The sequence below is a fragment of the Cydia splendana genome, chromosome 25, assembly GCF_910591565.1.
Source record: "Cydia splendana chromosome 25, ilCydSple1.2, whole genome shotgun sequence".
NCBI lineage: Eukaryota > Metazoa > Arthropoda > Insecta > Lepidoptera > Tortricidae > Cydia > Cydia splendana.
In genome coordinates, this window is record NC_085984.1 from 594,995 (window position 1) to 602,985 (window position 7,991).

Sequence of the window (7,991 nt, forward strand, 5' to 3'; positions counted from 1 at the left end):
GTCCATACAAATGTCGTTGTAGTTGTACCAAAATATATCGAAAGAGATTCTTGCCCGTTTTTATACAAATAAAACTGCTTCCACGTCCACATTTGATGTTGATCGACGCCCAACTAATCGCACTATTGTGTCGTAAATTTAATTTAACCGTTATTCAATAGACAAAGAAAATTTTGGGGGGTATCTTTAAGTCATAACAATACAAGTGCCCCGCGGGACAACGATGAAAAGGTTTCCCTTGTTTTATTAAATAACGCATTAAATTATTGAAATTATTAAATCTATTCTCTAGAAAATGCTCTTTATAAAAACATAAAGTTATTCATAATGGGTCAAACAGATCACTGTGTTATGTCTTTCCTGTAGACATACACAAGAGTTAAGGGCTATAAAGGTTAATTTTCTTATTTAACCCTTATCCACGTGAAAAGGTCCTCCTTTTATTTAAAGAACTATGATAAAATCATTACTTACATGCCCACAAGCTGTTAACTATTGCCCACAGGAGAGAAAACTAGTGTGTTATCGCGAACAGCACATTTTTCTCTCCTGTGGGCAATAGTTAACAGCTTGTGGGCGTGTAAGCAATGATTTTATCGTAGTTCTCTAAATAAAAGGAGGACCTTTTCACGTGGATAAGGGTTAAATAAGAAAATTAACCTTTATAGCCCTTAACTCTTGTGTATGTCTACAGGAAAGACATAACACAGTGATCTGTTTGACCCTAATACGTTGCCTACATCCAAAGTTATGATTTTTTTATTGGGTGTGTGCCGCCACTGGGACACGCAAAAAACGGCAAATTTCGCCGTTTTTTGAAATTCAAATGCGATTTTGTGAGAAACAAATAATATTTAAGGTACAGTTGAACATTCTATTTAAAGTTTACAATACATTTGATGAAAATATATACAATACCCAGTCTTTTAATCCTATGGACTTCGAGTTATAGCCGTGGGACAGCAAAAAATGCCTATTTGAAAATTGCCCCATTAATGGAGGTATGTCAGAACAACAAGATCACCTTACAATGGATCAAGGGACACAGTTGATCCCGAGGTAACGATGCTGTGGACGAGCTTGCCAGACAAGGATCGGGTGCGGGGGCGATTGGCCCGGAACCGATTCTCTCGATACCGTTTAGCAAGGTACGCTCAATGCTGCTGGCACGCACTGGGAAACTACACACAGAACACTGGCTAAACCAGACTGGATGCAGACAGGCCAAAGAAGCCATGCTTGGCATCAACGGTAGAGATGGGTAGGGGTGAGTAAATACTGAGTATTTACTCGGTATTTACTCAAAGCACCCGATAAATACCCGTATTTACTCATTTAGGTGGGTAAAAACGATTGCTTATAAAATGTTCATAAAGTGAGATTTAAGAACAAAATTGTCGTTTATTCAAGAGTGCTAACGTGTATTAACAATATCTATAAAATAAAAAGCATATAGGAAGCTTAATTTAGGAAAAAAAAGGTAATTATTAGTGAGAGGAAAATTGTGATAATGCATAGTTAACAATTTTGTTTTAAATAAAAAGGTATTTACTTTAAAAATAAGGTACTTAAATTCTATCGATGTTCTAGATAACTGCATGTCGCGCAAAAGTGCGTGTTTACGCGGCACTTACGACCTTTAATTAAGGGTTTTTTAAAGAAAACTCGAAAATGGCTCAACCGATGATGTTCAAAATATTGTTTTTTGTACTCTATTGTACGGCTAATATCCCGATATGTTTTCAGATTTTTTCTGAACTTTGGTTCTAAAGTTATAGAGAGATAAACATTATTTTGGTCTTTCAAAACGGTTTTTTTCCAAAAATATTCAATTTATCCAAAAATGTTCTTAGAAACATTCCAGTTATTACTACTACAGGCAAAGACACCGCAATTAAATGACTCTGGTCCAGAAGCACTTAATTTCATTGATGACACTGTACATGGAACACAAGAACCGACCAAAGAGCACACTGCATCAAAGCATGACATATCTTGCACGACACCTACAGGACCCACAGATCAAATGCCAGCGGAAATGCTGCGGCTCCGGACCCGTACCCGTCGTAAACTGCAGTCGGAGGGGCTCTTAGCTCAACCATCGTTATCACCAGACAACATGTCCTTTGTGCCACCTGTCAGTGCAGCATCCAAACCAGCTGCCGCCCATCCTCCCGTCTGGCAATCCGTCACTCAAGATGCAGTACCTCCAAAACGAGCTATATCTGCAGGAGTAGTGCAAAAGGAGTCAGGTTCTCTTGTGGCAGGTACACCAGCTGCAGCATTCACTAAACAGGCACCTCCTGCTGCGTCATCGGCCCCAAAAGCCCCTTCTGCAATGTGCATCTCACTGGCACCTCCTGATCCTGCATATGGTCCACTGGCAGCACGTGATGCTATTACGTGCGCTCCACTGGCAGCCCCGGTGCCCGTAGCTCCGACGGAGCAACGCGAGGGACTGCGGGCAGCTACGCCACGGTCTGTTAGTCTGCACGTCTTCAACCTGAACGTAGAAACCAGCTGTGAAGACGTCGTTCATCACATCCAAACCAGTATCGGGGTCCAGGTAGATAGGTGCGAACAGCTGAAGGTCACGAGGGGTCATTACTCGTCATTCAAGATCGATGTGCCGGCGAATAAAGTAGGTGTAGTTCGTAGTCACAAACACTGGCCGGCTGGCGTGTCCATCAGGCACTTCAACACAGTCGAGTCAAAAAACTACCTAATAAGCAGCGGCGACCGACCACCACGCTAGCAAAATCTTCATGTTTTAAAATCGTCCACCAAAACGTCAGATCAATTTGCGGCAAAACTGGGTTACTAGACTTGCTAAATAACTCCGAAAATCCCGATGTATTGGCCTGTAGCGAGACTTGGTGCAAGAAATACGAAATAGAACGAGTTAGGTTATGTGGTTATCGGCTTGCAAATAGCTACTGTCGCACGAATATAGAACATGGCGGTGTGGCGCTGTACACACGGGCCGATATTGAGTAATACCGCCAACGAAATGACCTACAGAGCCGGTGTGGCGCTGTACACACGGGCCGATATTGAGTAATACCGCCAACGAAATGACCTACAGAGCCTGGCCATCGAATTTCATATAGAGTTTACTGCAATTGAAATTTGTAAAATAAGTTTAATAATAATTGTGTTGTACCGCACTGGAAACGGTGACTTTGAAATTTACTTAGATAAGTTCGAACTATTATTAGATAGATTAATAAAAGAGAATAAAAGTTTCATTCTAGTCGGCGACCAAAATGTCGATTTCATGTCAGAGAACGTATCGAGGCGGCGGGTAAACGAAATCTTACAAATGTATGGGTATAAAAACTGTGTCGAGTTTCCGACCCGTGTGTCCGCGCACAGCTCGACCTGCATCGACTGCGGGCTGGTACCGCGCGAGTACCGGGGCGTTGAGACCCGCCCGCTAGATACCCCAATCAGCGATCATAACGCACAGGTATTCACCCTCCCTACAACACGACAAACACTTGAACCAAACAGTTTCATGCAAAAAAGACTATTTACTGACGAATCATTAATTACCTTCGAGCAACACGGAAGGGAGGCGGCATTCGCACTATTTCCCCTCTGCCGAGGTACAAGATTTGCGCGTCAATCTAATCTAGCGCGGGTAATAAAACTAGTTGCACTTGGATTTTTCACTAGACCGAGTCCAGACGCGCGCGTGAACACTGCTGCACAAAAATGCCTGTTTTCTCGGTTTTTTGTTATAAAAAGAGGTCGGGGACATCAAATTTACAAAAAGAAAGTGTAACATTTCACATGTAATATTTTTTTTTACATATCATACGTTTAATTACATTCAAACACAATTATTATATTTTAGTCTCATGTTGTTGTTGGATTTATCGATTTTGCTCGCTCAGTACAAATTGCGGATCGGTCGAGCGACAAATCCGACTTCTCATCTCTCAGAATACAATAACATACTTCAACGAAAATGTGTTAGTGTGCGTGTTGTATCACTTGTCACTCGTCCGTACACAAAAAGAGATCGAGGTTTGCAAGATTTGTCGTTGACGTGTGTCATTTTCTATGTATTTATGTCGTCATTACAGATTGGATTTTGTATGTAAGTGTGTGAGAAGTGCGACTGTGTGCACCTTTCCCCCCGCGAAAAATGGCAGAAAGATTTGTACGGTGAGATATCGCTTGGGCCCCTCCCTTCCGATGTGTCGGAAGCCGGTGTTGCTCGAAGTTAATTACTTTTTATATTGACATTGAAAATTATAATTGGAATTTTGTCTATAATGACGTAATTTCTATAAATGACAAATTCGACAAATTATTTAATATTTTAATGTACTATATTGATATTCACTTTCCAATGAAAAATATTTTAGTTAAGAAAAACAAACATGCACCATGGATTACAGAAAGTCTTTCTAAATTGATTACCAACTACAATGACTTGACAGTAATGAAACAACAGTACCCAGATCTTGAAAATCTCGCGGAGTGCATCAGCCACCAAGCAGATTACATTAAGTCAGAAACTCTAACTGCCCGTCGAGAATACTTTGGAGATCGTATAGCCAATAGTAAAAACCCATCAAAGGAAATGTGGCGTATAGTAAATGATGAGTCATCTGCAAAACCATTACGACATACTATTTCACTCAGGGATGAAAAAGGAAATGATTTGCCCTGCAGCGACGTACCGGAAGTATTAAATCGACACTTTCTGACGGTAACATCAAAATATAAATTAAATATTAACAAATTAGACTCTGTGGAGCACGTTAGGCATCATCTAAGAAACAAAAACGTTCCTAATTTCATTTTGTAAAAATCACACTCACAGACCTAAACCGCACTCTGAGATCCATGGTAAAAACACGACAGACACTAGATATCTACGATATTTCCCTAAACATACTCGAGTGCATCTGGCCAGTCGTCGCAGGGCTACTAGTAGAACTCATTAATACCATGTTCTCGTGCGGTGAGTACCCGGACGTACTGAAAAGCACTCGAGTATGTCCTGTCTATAAGGGAAAAGGTGAAAAAACTGCTGTGGACAATTACAGGCCCATCACTATTGTCCCCAACATCTCTAAATTAGTCGAATCAATTGTATCAAATAGTTTAATGCATCACTTAGAGACAAATGACCTATTGACGGACAGACAGTTTGCGTATAGAAAAAATAGGTCCACCACAACAGCTGCATATGAAGTATATGATTGCATAGCTACGGCGTTAGATGAAAAGGACAAACCGGCAGGGATATTCTGCGACTTGTCTAAAGCCTTCGACGTTATAAATCATGACTTACTGTTAGAAAAGATCGGAAACTATGGAATCGCTAATAACACCCATAAATTATTTAAATCGTTCCTTCGAAATAGACGGCAGACAGTGGAGGTCAAAATTAAGGGCAAAAGTGTTAAATCCGACGCAGGTATACTGGAACAAGGAATACCTCAAGGCTCCGCGCTCGGAAATACCCTATTTTTAATATTCATTAACGATCTCCCTTCCTCTATTGATGATGGCAAGATGGTGTTGTTCGCTGATGACACCGCCGTGGTAGTGAAGGCGCATACGTACTCGCAGCTCGAGGAAAAAATAGCAAATACATGCACCCAACCTCATGAGTGGTTCTCAGCGGACGGCCTCATCCTCAACGTCACAAAATCGAATATAATGCTTTTTTCCGCAAGTTCTTCGATTAATATTCCGCAAATACAGATTCCACTTCCAAGGTGTGATTCGTGCAGATTCCTTGGATTTACCGTTAACGCAAAACTAAAATGGAAAGAACACATTAACAACTTGTGCGAAAAGCTTAGTAGTGCTATATTTGCGATGCGCAAACTAAAGCCAATTATTTCAAAAAATATGCTGCTTCAAGTATACTACTCCTATTTTCAATCACTCATGGCGTACGGTATTATTTTATACGGAAATTGCACAGAATCAGAGAGGGTGTTCAAATTACAAAAAAAGGCCTTACGTGTATTAGCGGGTGTACATCCTAGAGACTCATGTCGACAGCTCTTCAAGCAATATAACATAATGACGCACTACTCTCTCTATGTCTATGAAATTATTATGTTCACACGCCGTAACATTCGTTTATTTAAACGCATAGACATGCCTGGCAGAATAACCCGCCAGACCGGCCGATTACAGTCCGTGCCGCGGCGCCTCGCGCTGCTCGACAAAAACCCACGCGTAATAGGCCCGGCGTTTTATGAACGTCTACCCGCCACTCTCAAAAATGAATCATCGGATGATGTATTTGGGCGCCGATTGAAGGAACTTTTATTAAATAAAACCCTCTATTCTGTCAAAGAATATAAAGAATAAAATCTTGACTATTTAATTTTTTAATAAGTATATTTTAATTTTTATAAATTAGTAACAATTGACATACATTTCCTATTATTGTAATATATTAATTTTGACCTTTAGACATTACCTAGGCTAGTCGTATATTTTAAATATTTTTATTATTATTTTTGGACATTTTTATTTTTTATATTCTTTATAATTTGACTGAATTTTACATTTTACCTACTCTTTTCTATTTTATAGAAAGTCGTTTTATATTGTATTACTGTTATTTTATTGTTTTTAGATTATTATTATTGATATTTTTTGTTGTGACGATCTTTTTGTGAAATGCATTCTATTTTGACGTGTGAAATTTAATGTATATTTACAACAAGAAATAAATGAATCTAATCTAATCTAATCTATTTTTAAAGACCCATTTAATGATGTGCAACACGATGGTGGTTTCTGAAAAAAAAATTTGTGACAATTAGTTACATACTCGTACGTATGGAGTGCCCCTCTTAAAAATCCATTCCTTACAATTTTGAGCACTTAATCCAGTAGCGGCTTACAAAATACACCTATATTTCAAATTTATATGCCCCTTTCAGCACTCTAAATACTTTATACCCACCAATTTGGGTATAAACGAGTAAATACGGGTATATTGAGTAAATACTGAGTACCTATTTACTCGGTTTTTACCCGTGAGTATTTACTCACTACCCATCTCTTCAACGGTAAGCTCACAAGGACGCTCCTTCAACTAGGAAAGGTTCGACTGAGTATGGTAACCAGTGTCATAACAGGTCATGGACTTTTTAACAAACATCTTTTTATAACAGGTGTCACGGACAGTCCCCTATGTCGTGGATGCATGGAGAAGGAAGAAACAGCCTCTCACGTGGTGTTGGAATGCAGCGGAGTGGCCCCATACAGAGCAAAACATCTCGGATCTCCGAGAGACCTCCCCGAGGTCCTACTCAACATTAAAGGTTTGGTGGGATTCCTCGAGGAGCTGGGCTGGCAGGACTAGCCCACCCCCTATCACGCAAAATAGGCGCAGGACGTCGAGTTGCGGAAAATCGCCCGTACTACAATACAATAGTAATAATATAAAAAACAAAAATCTAAAATTACGTAAGACTGACGTGCCGGCCGTACTGAACGGATTTTCATGCGGTCTTCATCTATCAATAGAATTATTCTTGAGGAAGGTTTAGGTGTATATTCATTTGTTAAGGTTTTTATAACCCGTGCGAAGCCGGGGCGGGTCGGTTGTAAGCTATATAATTGGATAGACACTTATTCATGTATTTTTGGCTGTTACCTGTAATTTCTGTAGAGTTAAGTGTAAACCTTAAATAAATAAAATACAATGAACATTTATAAATATATCTGGAATAATGGTATAATGCAGCTTATTGCTGCAAAAAGTTACCGTGGGCGAGTTCCCTAATAGTAAGTCAAAGTACTTACTCGCTCATATACCGGCAATACCGCCTGTAGGAGTTCATCTCCGCTAGGGCCAAGGCGCCGGGGCTGCTAGTGAAGCCGTCCGAGCAGTATTTGTTATGAGGGATGCCGGTCTCCAGCAGCCCGCACACCCAGCACTGTAGAACATATGGTAAGGTGAGATAAGAGCTAGAGTTGCAGACGTTGCCTGCGCCGCG

General features: G+C 40.1%; 1 long non-coding RNA gene across 1 annotated transcript; it reads left to right on the forward strand.

The window, feature by feature from the left end:
* Positions 1 to 1,151: 1,151 nt before the first annotated feature.
* LOC134802896 (uncharacterized) lies at positions 1,152 to 7,363 on the forward strand. Its single transcript, XR_010145894.1, has 2 exons — positions 1,152 to 1,251; positions 7,064 to 7,363. It is a non-coding gene; the product is annotated as an uncharacterized LOC134802896 (long non-coding RNA).
* Positions 7,364 to 7,991: the final 628 nt, after the last annotated feature.